The following is a 15,190-nucleotide window of genomic DNA, read 5'->3' as shown; positions in this document are numbered from 1 at the left end:
TGAGGCAGGCATAAGGCCTGAGAGCCTGGGCAGCCGAGCTGGGAACTGGACGGGGGACCCTGTGGGTGAGGGCGAGCCTAGCCCAGGAGTATTCCTGACTCCGGGGTGCCCAGGGAACGGCCCCAGCCCCTCCTCTCCCCTGGCAGGAGCTGGGGAATCGGTAGCACAGGTCTGTGGGCTGCTCAGTTATGGAGGGAGGCGGGGCCAGAAGGAGGGCTGGGGGCAAGAATTTTTTTAAGAGCTTATTTCTTTTGACATATTCTTTGAGTTTTTCCTTGCCTGGGAAGATTCTTACCTTTATGTCTATCTTGATAGATAGTTTAGTGGGATAGAGGATTCTTGGATTGGCCTTGTTCTTTTTAACTTTTGGAAGATTTTTCTCCACTTTCCTTTCTCATGGTACCTGCTGATAGTTCTGAGCATATTCTTATCTGAATCTCTTTAAATTGTGGACTTTTTTCTCTTGCTGTTCTCATGATTTTCCCCTTTCCCTCAAATGTGGATAATTTAACTATTATGTGTCTTGGTGAATTCTTTCTAGGGTTTAGTCTAATCGGTATCCTATCTGCTTCCTTAAGATTGATTCTCATTCATTAAGTTGGGGGAATTTTCCTCCAGGAATTCCCTCGCTGTGTTTGCTGTCAACTTCTTTGTTGTCTCTTGTTCTGATATCCCAATTATTCTAATATTGTTCCTCTTCCTAGTGTTGGTCATTGTTCTCAAGTTTTTGATTATCTTGTTTGACTGACTTTCCTGTTTGTTGTCCTTGAGATTGCTGGTACAGTTCTTCTAGTCTGTTGCTGAGGTCTGTTATCTTGTTCTTTGTTTCTGTTACCTCGTCCCTTAACTCATAATTTCCTTTGGTGCATGGACTTTATCTCCTCTATTGTTTCATCCTTTTTCTGTATTGCTTCCCTAATATCCTGTATGACTCCAAATAGCATTCTGAAGATTGTTGTGGCAGATCAACATCTGCTTTTTCTATGACATCATTAGGTTCAGGACTTCTTTCAACATTTCATTTTGTTTCTATTGTTTTCTTGTTGATGGTGTTGAGGCAGGTTGCTGTTTTCATGTCATTTTGGAGGAGCTTGGTGCCTTTTCACCAGGAGTCAAAGAGCCCAGAGCTTTATCTCTGAGTCTAATCAGAATGATTCTGGGGACTAACTGTGGCCACCTGTGCTGGGGGGTCAGGCTACTGTAGCTTTATCTCACCAGGGTTTTTGTCTCTCCCTAGTCATCCAGGATTTCCTTTTTTACAGGGCAAGTTAAATGGCCCTCTCGAGCAATGACATTCGGGTGTATGTGGGCAGGGAAGGTGGTGCTGTGCAGACCAATCAGGTGAGGTGCTGATGTGCCTAGGTGGGCAGTGGTAGCAGGAGGCCTTGAAGGGTATGCTGAGGCTGGCTGTAGGCAGGCCCTTGGGCTGTGGCTAACCAGTGTGGAGGCTGCAGGGATGAGGTGAGCCTATCGGGGAGGGCTGCAGGTATGGGGCAGCCCAATGGGGAAACCGTGAATCTGGGGCAGGCCTGCAGGTGTTCTGTGGGTCAGAGTTGGGCTGGTGGATGGGGCCTTATAGACATGATTAGTCACCAGGAGGCCTGCAGGGCTGGGACGTGCCACATGGGGTTGCATGGAGCCAGGACTGACCGGCAGGGGAGCCTGGTCTGGGTCTAGGATGGCAGGGGGTGGGTGGGGGTAGGCATGGGTGTGGGAGGGGCTGGCATGGAGTTACAGGGCCAGAGGCAGTCTGGTGGAGGTGCTGTGAGGTTGGGGATGGTCTGGCTTGGGAGCCACAGGGCTGGGGTGGTTCCATGGAGAAATTTCAGGGATGAGGCAGTTCTGTGGGGGAACCGCAGGGCTGGGGGTGGTCCAGCAGGAGGATCCACACATGGACATCACTCGAGTTCTGGCTGCAGTATCAAGAGCAGCATCAGGTGTTGCAGAGGATCTGAGTGCAGTGTTAAGAGTCACAGACATACACAGAGTACATTACTGAAGTTATCTGTTCATTGCTGCTGAAGCTGCACATAGATGACTGGTGGGCTCTGGCCACAGCATCACGGGTCATGGTCAGAAGGTAAGTAAAGCACCAGGTGTGCCCACTCAAGCCATGGGGGACCACTGGGGTGGTGGCGTTCCAGCTACAGCAGGCAAAGCCGCAGGTTGCAGTATGTGGGGGACTGCCTGCGGCAGGAATTGCCATGGGTGGGCAGCAGGAAGGGCCTAACCCTTGCTGCTAGAGCTGAAGGTGGACAGTGGGAAGGTACTGGGCACGGCAGTGGAATCTACCACCGGGCAGTGTGAAGGAAACCGGTTGTGGCAGAGAGTGCCGCAGGCGGACTGTGGACAGCCTCTGGCAATGATGGGGAAAGCCACGGGTGGACAACATGGGACTCCATCTGTGGCAGGGGAGCTGCCGGCAGATGTCAGTCAGGCTCTGGTCATGACTGGGGAAGCCCCAAGCAGACAGAGGGAAGGTGCCAAATGCAGTGGGGAAAGCCAAGAGTGGTCGACATGAGGGTGCTGGCAGCTGTGGGGAATGCCACGTGTGAATGGCAGCAGTGTGGGAGTCTAGCCGCAGGAGGGTTGCTAGCAGGGTTCCAGGTGTGGCAGTTGGGCTGAACGGGGACAACTGGGAGGTGTTGTCCACAGCAGGGCCTTCAGTGGTGTGAGCATCACAGGCTGGGGTAGCCCTGGGACCAGGCTGAAGAGCTCCAGGGCACCAGAGCTGGTATAGATGCAGTATGAAGGTCGCCTCCTAGGTCAAGGAAGAGCTCCAGGTTGCCATGGGGATTAACTATTTAATCCAAACCCTCTCCTCACCCTCCTAATCCCCAAACGCACCCATCACCACAGAGCTCCCAATGCAAACTGCTTACCTGGGCTCCATTTAGCTGGAATAGTTCTTAAAACATGAACTTCCTCTTCTCTCGTTCCCATTGGTACTATATATAAGATTATATGCATTTTTAATGAGATTTGTGTTTACTATTTCCATGATGGGAGAAAAACATGTTCTTCTATGTAATCTTATATACAAATAAAGGCTAATATTTACATTGTGAGCATGCTGCAAGTTGTTTAAATAGGTGGCCATATACATCATCATGGAAGTGAGACTATTTAGGGAGAATATTTACATCAGGCTCAAAAAAGGGGGGTTCAGGTGAGTCATGGCTGAACCGCAGTGTATACAAATCTGATCGTCTTGTTACTAGAAAATTATGGGACAAAATGCTGCTCTTGATAATATATGTCACTACAGGCTTTACAGCAATTACTTTAACCCAAAAGAGGACACTAAGTTAACAGTAATCTAAAGTTAAGGAAGAACAGCGGCAATTGAAAACCACATGAGAGAAACTTAAGACACAACACTAAGGACTTTGTATACCTCTACCAAAGAGTCTGGAGTCCTGGTGGCATTGTGGGTTATGTGTTGGGCTGTCAACCGTAAGGTCACCAGTTTGAAACCACTAGCCTCTTTTTGGGTCAACAAAAGTCTTAAAAAACCCACAGGGGCCATTCCACCGTGTCTCATAGGGTAACTATGAGTCAGAATTGACTCAATGGTAGTGAGTTCTGACCAAGAGGACAAAGTGTCTCTAACAAAAAACCCATTGCCATGAAGTCAAATCTGACTCACAGCTACCGTATGTAGAACAGAACAAGACACTCCTAGTCCTGTTTCCTTGCTCACAGGCTGTCACATTTGAGCCAATTACTGTGGTCACTGTGTCAATCCATCTCGTTTTTAGTAATAGCTAATTCAGTCCATAGGTTACAAATAAAAGTTCATTAAATTGTGAATTTTGGCATCAATCGGAGGTCCGATCTCTGTTTCAGATGTCACCAGTGATGTCAGCCCAATTATAGAATTCTGGTGTCAGATGGTGGCTGGTAGGCAAAGCTTAGTGAATTAGTGTCAGAAAAAGCTGGATTCAAATCCCCACTTACCAGACATGAGACTTTGAGCAAGAGCACTTGCAGCTCTGAGTTTCAGTGTCTTGAGCAGTGACTCTTCAGACACAATCCTTCAGCGGTGTGCTGGACCCGCCTCATATTGACCCTTGAAGCCCAGTTGTTAAATTTCCATGAATTTGTAAGTTGGTTGTTAAATCATTAGTAGTTTGATATCAGCCATTGTGGGAGCATTTATATAACATGAAAATCGGCAAAATGCAACAAAACAAAAAACCCCAACAAATTCAATGTTACTGAGTCTATGCCAACTCATAACCAGACTTGACACTCACTGTTATTGAGTCAGTGCTGATTTACCTAGCAAACTACAGGACAGAGTAGATGGCCTGGTGGGTTTCTGAGACGGCAACTCATGATGGGACTAGAAACTTCATCTTTCTCCCTTGGAGTGGTGCCTGTGGCCTCAAACTGCTGACCTTACCAGCATATCATTGTTTGGCCCTTGCATCTCTCCAATACAATACCAAATCCTGTGAAAAGAGAATAAGTGATTCCCCTGTGAGGAGTTCACTGTATTTTCATGGAACCAAAATATTGGGTGGTTACCAGGCATGATCACAATTTTTTTTTTTTTTTTTTAGCATTCTCATTTTTACTGCTCAGAGTGCCTCAGGGGAGGGCCAGCGTGTCCGCTCAGTCTCGGCTTCACAAACTCTCGACTGGCCGATGAGGCCAGTAGGGATACTTGGTCTTATCTAGCTTGGTTTTGGGAAAGACTTCGTTCAAGTCGTCAATGGTCATCTGGTCAAATGGAATGATGTTCTTCATCTTCTCCAGCTGCTTCTAATACTCCTCAAGCCTGGTCTTGGAGAGAGACACAAACTCGGCACAAGTCTTGACATCTTCATTTTCTTCAGCGTCCACCAGGGCAGTAAATTTGTCCTCTGGCACAGGGACCTTGAGGGCCTTAAACTTCTTCTCAAAGTCGTCCACTAAGCCGGCCTTGGCCACGTTGGCCTTGTAGTAAGCCCAGTCGATAGCGGGAGGCGTCTCGGGAAGAACTGCCAACCTGGAGGTGAGGATCTCATTCCAGGACTTCAGCGAGTTGGCAATAGCCTTTTGGTTTCGGGGTATGATCTCCCCAAAGGCTACCCAGTCGATGGCTTTTAGAGAGAGTTTCTGTGCAGCCATAGTGGGATCCTTCAGTGACCCGACCCCATGATCACAATTTTCATAGCAACTTTTAGAAGTAGGCATTGCTATTCCCAAGGATCATCATGTGTATATACATATTCATGTACATATACACATACAGATACGTGTTAGCCTATAGAACAAATGTTGAAACACAAAGTATCGTAGTTGGATGAAGAAGTTGACAAAAAACAGACACAGAATAGTACATACTGTACAATTCCATTTACATGATGTTGCAGCACAGCTAGAAGTGTAAGAAGTGATGGAAGAGCTTAGACGTCAAGAGAATGCCTATTTCTGGTGGGGAGGGGCATGGTGACTGGAGAGGGTCCTGAGGAAAAGCTCTGTGTGCCGGGGAGGGTCTCAACTGGTGTTTCCATAGATGCACACACCCAGAAATTCACTCACAGTCACCCAAGGTCGAGTTTCTGAGGCTGTGCATCTTAACGAGAGCAGGCAGACTCATCATTCTACCCAGGGGCAGTGGTGGGGGCTTGAACTCCTGACCGCTTGGTGAGCAGCCCCAGTGCTTACCCCACAGTATCACCAGGGCTCTGTATAGATGCATTTCCCGTGTGCATCTTGGTACGCACATGTAAGATTATTGCCCCACTCTCTTTTTATCACTCCAGGAAACAAACAAAACCATTCAAAGATAGTTTGGGGTTGGAATTAACAAGAAAAAGAAGAGCTCTTCACACTGGGAAGCAGTGTTCACACTGTGGTAGCTATTATTAGGCATCAGGCTAAAGCTGGCAACACTGCAAAGTCCTCTGGTGTCGTTCTGGTTAAAGAAAGGCAGACAGAGGACAAGGAAGAAGGAAGGACAATAAAGTGCTCTGGCTGTCAGGTGGCCTGTGACAGTCCCCTGTCTCCTGGCTGCTTCCTCACTGGCCACAGGTCAGTCGCTCTGTTGTCAGTTGCTTTTGAGTTGACTGACTGGCTCAGTGAGTCACCCTCCCTGTCTCCCCAAGAAAAACTGCCCCATCCTGGGCCAGGGCCCGGCGGTGGATGGGACTGTTCTGACTCAGAGAGCTCTCACTGGCCCATTTCCAAAAGTAAGTCACCAGGCCTTTCTTCCTCTGCTGCAACCTCTTCAGTGTCACAGGCACACGTCAGAGACACCTGCAGGCTGTGCTTGGGTGCACTGGCCAGGAATGGAACCGGGTCTTCCCTGGTGGAAGGGGCAGATTCTGCTCCGGACCACCACCGCCCTTGCTCCGTCTGTATAATTGTCTTCATTTTATACTCGTCAAGAACCGAACGACAGGTGTCAAGGCAGTTGATGAAACAGGCTGAAATGAAAATAATAAGCCTCCGTTCACTTCCTGTGGTAGTGTGCATACAGGAGGTTGGGAAGAAGGTGCTAACACCCCCTGTATTTTATTTTTAGGAAGGTGGGCTGGAAACGCTAAACAAGAGACTGCTGTTTGGTAGAGCAGGCCAGGGGAAGGCCAAACTAGTTGCTAGCAAGTTGGTTCCAACTGACGGTGGCCAAATGCATCAGAGTCGAATGGGAAAGAACCCTGATGACACTGTGTGGTAGGCATTGGGCTGCTCACCATAAGGTTGCTGGTTCAAACCCACCAACTGCTGCTTGGGAAAAGCTTGAGGCTGTGTGCTCCCCTACAGATTTATCGCTTTGGAAACCCTATAGAGGGTCTCTGTGAGTTGGGATCAGCTCTATGACCGTGGGTTTGGTTTGGGTCTTTTGGAAGCAGATGACTAGGCCTAGTTCTGAGGCACTTCCAGGTGTATTCACATGGCCAGCCTTTCAGTTAATTGTCAAGTGCTTAATCATTTGTACTGTCCGGGGACTCCTGGGGGAAGGGCTAGAGCAGGAAAGTGCTGAGTACGGAGTCAGAGTGGAGAAAATAGTCTTCAGTCTCCCCGCTGCCCTCACCCCCCAGAATGTGGTCTGAGTAGAGGTTACTGGGTAGGCCTTAGCTAGGGACCTCATAAAGGAGGAGAGTGAACGGTGGTGCTTGGAGGGTAGAGACACACTCCCTTCAGAGACTACAGCACACTGCGTGTGTAGCAAGTCTGGGGTGAGGAGGCCCCCCCCCAGGCTTTTGCGATCGTTACAGTCACGCTACAAAGATCACACACAAGACTTTGGCCAGGAACCTGCCTCCTCATGCGCTAGCAATCATCTCAGTGACTCTGGTTCCCGTCAAGATTTCCTAAGCACCAGCCCGGAGTTTATGATTCAACAATTGTTGGTTGGTGATCTTAAGTACTGCTCTTGTCCTCGGCCACGTCAGTGATGGACTAGACCACAATCCCTGTCTTCACAGAGCTGACTTGCCCAGATCTCTCTCCCTGGATATACTGCCCCAAACGTTCTCATTAACTTCACCCCTTGGTTCTCGCCAACCTTTAACCCAGTTCCGCCATGTATCTTCCACGTCCATGAAGGACACTCAGGGCCAGTTTACCCAGTAAGTGCGGTAAGCATGGGCTTCCTCATGCTCGCTTAGGAACATGTGGTGAACATCAGGTCTTCTATCTCCACCAGAAGGAGCCCTGGTAGCTCTGTGGGTAAAGGATTGGGTTGCTAGCCACAAGGTCGGCAGTTCGAACTCACCAGCTCCTCTGTGGGAGGAAGATGAGGCTGTCTGCTCCTGTAAAGAGGGTCAGTCTAAGAAACCCTTGGTCAGCTTGTGATGAGTGAGAATCCACTGGAGGACTTTTTTGGCTGGTCCTCATTAGGATTAGAAAAGAGGTTTTCATTTTGTAGGAAGGTGCTGTGGGCTTGGGAGAGAGACAGATGCCAGCCAAGAAACAAAAATGATGTGAGGTGGTACAAAATGTGGAATTGTTCACGTCTTAGTAAGTAAGCTCATGTAAGACCATGCTTAACGGGTAATCCAACACTGATCGCACGGTCATTTGTCTGTCGGCTCTTCTGTTTCCTTGGCTTCTCTCAGAAACATCCACTTGCCTGTGGTTCCACTGCCCCTTTCTGGCTCTCACGTCTTCACATTTGGCTTATTCACTGGCCTCCCTCCCTGCAGTCTAATTCCTGCCTAGGACGCTCCACACAGAAGCTGGACTGGTTCTAAAATACAAGTCAGAACCAGTTACTTTCTGCCTAAACCAGGTCAGTGGCTCTGCCAGGTATATCTTATTTCTCTCTCTTGTCATCTCCATCTGCCAGGCATAATGGTAACAAATGTAGCTGCTTATACCCGGGTTCAAATCCCAGTGTGCTAGCATGATCTTGGGCAATTAAAAAATAATTTTATTGGGGGCTCATACAACTCTTTTTTTTTTAACAATTTATTGGGGCTCATACAATTCTTATCACAGTTCATATATATACATACATCAATTGTATAAGGCACATCTGTACAGTCTTTGCCCTAATCATTTTTTTCTCCTCTTTTCTTTTTTTACATTTTATTAGGGACTCATACAACTCTTATCACCATCCATACATATACATACATCAATTGTATAAAGCACATCCATACATTCCCTGCCCCAATCATTCTCAAGGCATTTGCTCTCCACTTAAGCCCCTTGCATCAGGTCCTCTTTTTTTTTCCCCCCTCCCTCCCCTTTCTCCCCTCCCTCATGTGCCCTTGGTAATTTATACATCGTTGTTTTGTCATATCTTGCCCTATCCGGAGTCTCCCTTCCCCCCTTCTCTGCTGTCCCTCTCCCAGGGAAGAGGTCACATGTGGATCCTTGTAATCAGTTCCCCCTTTCCAACCCACTCACCCTCCACTCTCCCAGCATCGTCCCTCACACCCTTGGTCCTGAAGGTATCATCCACCCTGGATTCCCTGTACCTCCAGCCCTCATATGTACCAGTGTACAGTCTCTTTCCTATCCAGCCCTGCAAGGTAGAATTCGGATCATGGTAGTTGGGGGGAGGAAGCATCCAGGATCTGGGGGAAAGCTGTGTTCTTTATCGATACTACCTCACACCCTAATTAACCCATCTCCTCTCCTAAACCCCTCTATGAGGGGATCTCCATTGGCCGACACTTGGGCCTTGGGTCTCCACTCTGCACATCCCCCTTCATTTAATATGGTATATATATACATATATACATATACATATACACATATATACACGTACATACACACACTTATATCTTTTTTTTGCATGATGCCTTATACCTGGCCCCTTGGGCTCATACAACTCTTATCACATCCATACATCCATCCATTGTGTCAAGCACATTTGTACATCTGTTGCCCTCATCATTCTTAATACATTTTCTTTCTACTTGAGCCCTTGGTATCAGCTCCTTATTTCCCCCCATCCTTTCCCTTCCCTCCCCATCCTCCCTCCCTCACAAACCCTTGATAATTTATAAATTATTATTTTTTCATGTCTTATACTGTCCACTGTCTCCCCTCACCTACTTTTCTGTTGTCCATCCACTAGGGAGGGGGTTGTATGTAGATCATTGTGATCGGTTTCCCCTTTCTCCCCCATCTTGCCCTTACCCTCCTGGTATCACTACTGTCATTATTGGTCCTGAGGGGTTTATCTGTCCTGGATTCCCTGTGTTTCCAGCTCTTATCTGTACCCATTTACATGCTCTGGTCTAGCCGGATTTGTAAGGTAGAATTGGGATCACGATAGTGGGGGGCGGGGGCAGAAGAAGCACTAAAGAACTAGAGGAAAGTTGTGTGTTTCATCATTGCTATACTGCATCCTGTCTAGCTTGTCTCCTTCCTGTGACCCTTCTGTAAGGGGATGTCCAGTTGCTTATAGATGGACTTTGGGTCCCCCCTCTGCACTCTCCCTCATTCACAGTGATATGATTTTTTGTTCTTTGATGCCTGATAACTGATCCCTTTGGCACCTTGTGATCACACAGGCTGGTGTGCACCTTCGAAGTGGGCTTTGTTGCTTCTACGTTAGATGGCCTCTTGTTTATCTTCAAGCCTTTAAAACCCCAGATGCTATAGCTTTTGATAGCCGGGCACCATCAGCTTTCTTCGCCACATTTGCTTATGTACCTGCTTTGTTTTCAGCGATCGTGTCAAGAAGGTGAGCATCATGGAATGCCAGTTTAATAGAACAAAGTGTTCTTGCCTTGAGGGAGTACTTGAGTGGAGGCCCAATATCTATCCACTACCTTAATACTAAACCTATAAATATATTTGGGAAATTTTCTAAGTTCTCTTTTTGTCTTACTTTTCTATCTATAAAATGGGGGTGGCAGTACTGACCTCGTGGGGTGACTGTGGGGACTGAACCAGTTAGTCCAGTCAGTGCACTATGAATAACGTGTGGCACTCAGTATAAACTCATTAATTGCAGGTTTTCTCTCCGGTGGAGCTGTCATTATGTTTAAATGAGTGAAAACTCATGCAAGGGCACCCACACCCACCACCCAATGCCATTGAGTAGATCTTGACTCATGCCGACTCTAGAGGAAAGAGGGAAACCATTCCCCAGGGGTTTCAAACCTGTAAATCTTTCCAGGAGCAGACTGCCTGCCTCATCTTTCTCTTGGTGAGCAGATAGTGGGTTTGAACTGCTGACTTTGAGATTAGCAGCCCCAAAAGTAACCCACTATACCACCAGGCCTTGCATATCATAAATGCTCTGTAATGTCAGTCGGTGTGACCTCTCTAGCCTCCCTTCTTGACTCTCTTCAACGCACATCTCACTTGGAGCTTGCTGGGCTGTCTGTTGGCTGCATTTCTCTCTTATACCTCCAGGCCTTGGCACTGGGTTCCTCCCTTCCTGACTTTTACCTGGGCAACTCCTCTTAGGCCTTTATGTCTCAGCTCAGCACCAGTCCCTCCTTGCCCCACCCCACACTTGTGCCTCTTCTCCTTAGAACATGCGTTTCTTTCACGGTGCATTTCGTATTTCTTGTAACTGTCTTATTTCAAATGACCAGAAAAGCTGTTTAGGGTACTGATTCTAATCATGACTGAGTCCTAACTCTACCTGGTGTAAGGTGCACACTTTCTCTTTTTGAAAACAAACAAAACCCCCCCCCCAAAAAAACAAGTATTTATTGAGCAACCACTATGTGTCCAGTACTTCAAGAAATAAAAAAGCATGACCACTTGGTAACTGCCCTCAGGGTGCTTACAATCTAATTGGTGAAACAATGCAGAAACCCTGAAGCTGTACTGGGGGGGCATGGCTTGCTGCCCCTAACAGCCCACTTATTTCTCAGTTGCTTTGTTGAAATGACCTCTGCACCCTTGATTCTAGTAAGACAAAAGCACTTCCCAGGGAGGGCACCCTTGCAAAGAGAGGCTTCGTAAAGAGGCAGCAGCACAGTTTTAGGCCTTGCATCACCTGTTTACACGCCAGCAACCACAGGGATAGTCCCATCTTTAAGGACAATGGCGTTAAGATCTCGAAGCACTTTTACCAGTTGACACTCAGCCCAAAGCTCCAGTTCTCTGGCTGGCGGTCACCAACCCTCAAAACCTCCCAGCGAGGCTCTCAGATTGCCCTGAAGCAGAACAAGCAGAGTGAGAAGGTGGCTGGGGCAGGAAACAAACAACGAAAATCGGGATTTCTAATCTGTAGCCAAAAAACCCGCCTGTTACTGGGCTGTTTCTCTTTCCACAACCTCCCACACCAGAGTGGCTAGAGCCCAAGAAAGGTGGGAAAGGAGCAAGCGCTTTCTCGACGGTCCTGCATGTCTCAAATGGATCGATTTCCACCATGGGGTTGTTTGAAGAGTAACTGAAGTCTCGGACGTGGAGTACTTGATACAGAACCTGGATATTAATAAGTACGGAATCAATGTGTTCTCTTAGGATTTTTAAAGTGTGGTCTCTTTGGGAGTAGGGTCAGAATCTTATTCATAATAGCACCCCAAGTGCATAATAGAGTAGGTGTTCAGTACACCGCCGATCACAGAACACAGTCGTGCGTTTGAAATGAGCAAGCGAGGGACAGTCTCCTGCCTGCTCCAGGCCCCCGTCTCCGTCATTCTCCAAGTGTGCTCCAGGAATCCGTGGAGATGGCCACGGATACTACGGTGTTACTTGTTTTTTTTCGCGTCTCTTCTCTCTCCTATGAGTGTTCAGAATATGCAAAATCAGTGGGTAGAGTTTCAGATTCCACAATGCAACTGATCTTTAAGAAGTCTTACTTGGTGAGTTTGGATGCTGCAGTAAAGAAGAGCATACAATCACAATGATGTGAAAAAAGAGCAATTCCAATCCTCCTCCTCCTTCCAATGACACGAGGGATGGAGTTTCTTCATCATGCTTCATCCCAAAGAGAGCGCTGCAGCAGCTTGCTTCTAGAAACAGCTAATAACAATCTAACCGTGTTTAGGAATCTGGATAGTAGACAGATGACAACATGTAAGCAGTACTTCTCGTCCCACTATTTTGGGGGGAGGGTTTAACGTGCCCCAGTTTTAATATCTAATATGGTAACTATACTAGATCTAAGAAACCCCTGCCTCATGCAAATGATTAAGCCTTCAACCACTAGTCCCAAGGCTGAAGGCGTGAACTCACCCAGAGGTGCCTCAGAAGACAGGCTGCCATCAGCTTCCATGGAAACGCTGTGGAGCACTTCCACTCTACGCCAAGGTCTCGCCACCGGTCACTGTCGACTGAACCGCAAACAGCCTATCAACAACGTCCATTGGGGTTCTCCATCATTTCTAAGAGTATGAGAACACAAAGTTGGAGAACTATTGTCCTAACTTGCACTCTGTCCCCACCACCCCGTTCAGGACAAGGAGCCCTACTGTGTGCTGTGGACTTCACTGGACAGGAGGCCACCCTCTCCTGGGCCAGCTGCTTTCATCCTGGCAGGGAGTCAAAACTCCCCCAAGTTTCCCACTGGCTAGTCTCTGGCCCACCTTTGGTGTCAGACATTGCCTCCTGGAGCCTTCTTCCAGGCCTGGGAGATGGTCATCGCCACAGAGGGAATGAGCACGTCTCTCTGGTGACTAAAGCACACATGCGCTTTTCTGAGTCAGCGGTGATGTGGAGGACGCACTGCCAGGTCAGGACATTCCCAGCTGCTTCCCAAGAACCAGGAGATGATCGTCAGTCCCGCGCTGCATTTTAGGGGCTCATTTTGTAGTGCTTTCCCCCCTAGCAAATGGATGTCTTCCCCTTATCAGGCATTTATACTCTTAAAAAGTAGAAAGAGAAAAGAATTTCAGAGAAAATTGGGTCTCGATGACCCAAATGTTCTTGTCTTGGAATTAGCATCCTCCCAGCCTTGCCCTGGATCAGCGGTTCTCAACCTGTGCGCCGTGACCCCTTTACAGGTCGAAAGACCCCTTCACAGGGGTCGCCCAATTTATAACAGTAGCAAAATGACAGTGATGAAGTAGCAATGAAAATAATTTTATGGTTGGGGGCTCAGCACACCACGAGACACTGTATGAAAGGGCGCGGCATGAGGAAGGTGGAGACCCACTGCCCTGGATGCTGTTCTGTTCAGACTACCCCACAAGCAGCTACGTGCACTGTGCAGGCTGCAAGGCCTCTGGGGTCCACAGCCTCTTCTCTGGGGAACAGGCACTTGCTGGCCGGTTGGAGCAGCCCCTTCCTGGGAGCCGAGGAAGGGTCACTCAAGAAGAGTGACCGACGCTTCTGCTGTGCGAAGGGACTTCAGGCCAGATCACTTAGGTCATGTGGGGCCACAAGGAATAGACTCTCTAATGTAACAGTGCTTGGTAGATTGTTCTCAACTGATGAAGTTCCTCCAGGAATTCTACTTCTGAAAGTAGTTCCCAAGGAAATGATGAGAGATTTAGAGAGTGTTATGAATCCATTTGTTTATAAAATCTGAGAAAGAAGCTCAACATTCCACAATAAGTGACTCGTGTAAAAACTATCATCATTTGTATATTCTACACTGGTGGTAAGGGAAAAATGATTCTTATAAAGTCTTTTCAATGACATGGGAAGATTCGTCACAAACTGAAATAAAACAGGATGAGAGGGGGAGGGAGGGAAAAAAAGCTGATACCAAGGGCTCAAATAGAAAGAAAATGTTCCCCCCCAAATATCATGATCTGAATTCTATCTTGCAAGTCTGGGATAGAGCAGAGGATGTGCACTGGTGCATATAGGAGCTGGAGGCACAGGGAATCCAGGGCGGATGATACCTTCAGGACCAGGGGTGTGAGGGGCGATACTGGGAGTGTAGAGGGAGGGTGGGTTGGAAAGGAGGAACCGATTACAAGGATCTACATGTGACCTCCTCCCTGGGGGATGGAGAACAGAGAAGGGGGTGAAGGGAGACATCGGACAGGGCAAGATATGACAAAACAATAATTTATAAATTATCAAGGGCTCATGAGGGAGGGGGGGAACAGGGAGGGAGGGGGGAACAGGGAGGGAGGGGATAAAAAAAAGAGGACCTGATGCAAAGGGCTTAAGTGGAGAGCAAATGCTTTGAAAATGATGAGGGCAAAGAATGTACAGATGTGCTTTACACAATTGATGTATGTATGGATTGTGGTAAGAGTTGTATGAGTCCCTGATAAAATGTTTAAAAAATAAAAAAGAGAAAGAAAATGTTTTGGAAATGATGATGGGAACATATGTACAATTATGCTTGATACAGATGATTCATGGATTGTTATAAGAGCGCCCAATAAAATGATTTATTAAAATAAAAATGGAAAGGATGACGGCAGCATTGGAGAAAACAGTAACAAACCACCCCGTTATCTTAGTGATTAGCGCCAATATATGTTGGAAGGGGGAAACTGTCTTGGGGAAAAACACCACCCTCAGATGCCCAGCAGACGTCAGCAGATGCCCACCTCAGAGCAAAGAGAAGAATTTGGATTCTTGATTTTGAAAGGAGGGCCAGGTGGTGGTCCAGGCTCTCACAACCGCCAATTACAGAAACTTTACGTGGGTGAAAGACAAAAACCAGGCACCTAGCTTCAACCTGGTTGGATTCAGGGACTCCAACTTCATCATCCGTCTTTTGAGTTTTCTCTGGATTCTGTTTGTGGTGATTCAGTCTCAAGCAGGTTCCTTGCAGGTGATGAAGGCCACTCGCAATGCTGGGGCTCAGTAGCCCCCGGGGCAAGAGCGCTTCCTTTACCTAGAGCTCCCAGCAGCCCGCCCCAGAGCA

General features: G+C 47.7%; 1 pseudogene; it reads right to left on the bottom strand.

Moving 5' to 3' along the window:
• Positions 1–4,548: 4,548 nt before the first annotated feature.
• Positions 4,549–5,118, bottom strand: LOC142446956 (ATP synthase peripheral stalk subunit d, mitochondrial pseudogene; annotated as a pseudogene).
• Between the last annotated feature and the right edge of the window lie 10,072 nt (positions 5,119–15,190).

The sequence above is a fragment of the Tenrec ecaudatus genome, chromosome 4, assembly GCF_050624435.1.
Source record: "Tenrec ecaudatus isolate mTenEca1 chromosome 4, mTenEca1.hap1, whole genome shotgun sequence".
NCBI lineage: Eukaryota > Metazoa > Chordata > Mammalia > Afrosoricida > Tenrecidae > Tenrec > Tenrec ecaudatus.
The sequence above is the reverse complement of the archived record's forward strand: the minus strand, read 5'-3'. Positions and strand labels throughout refer to the sequence as shown.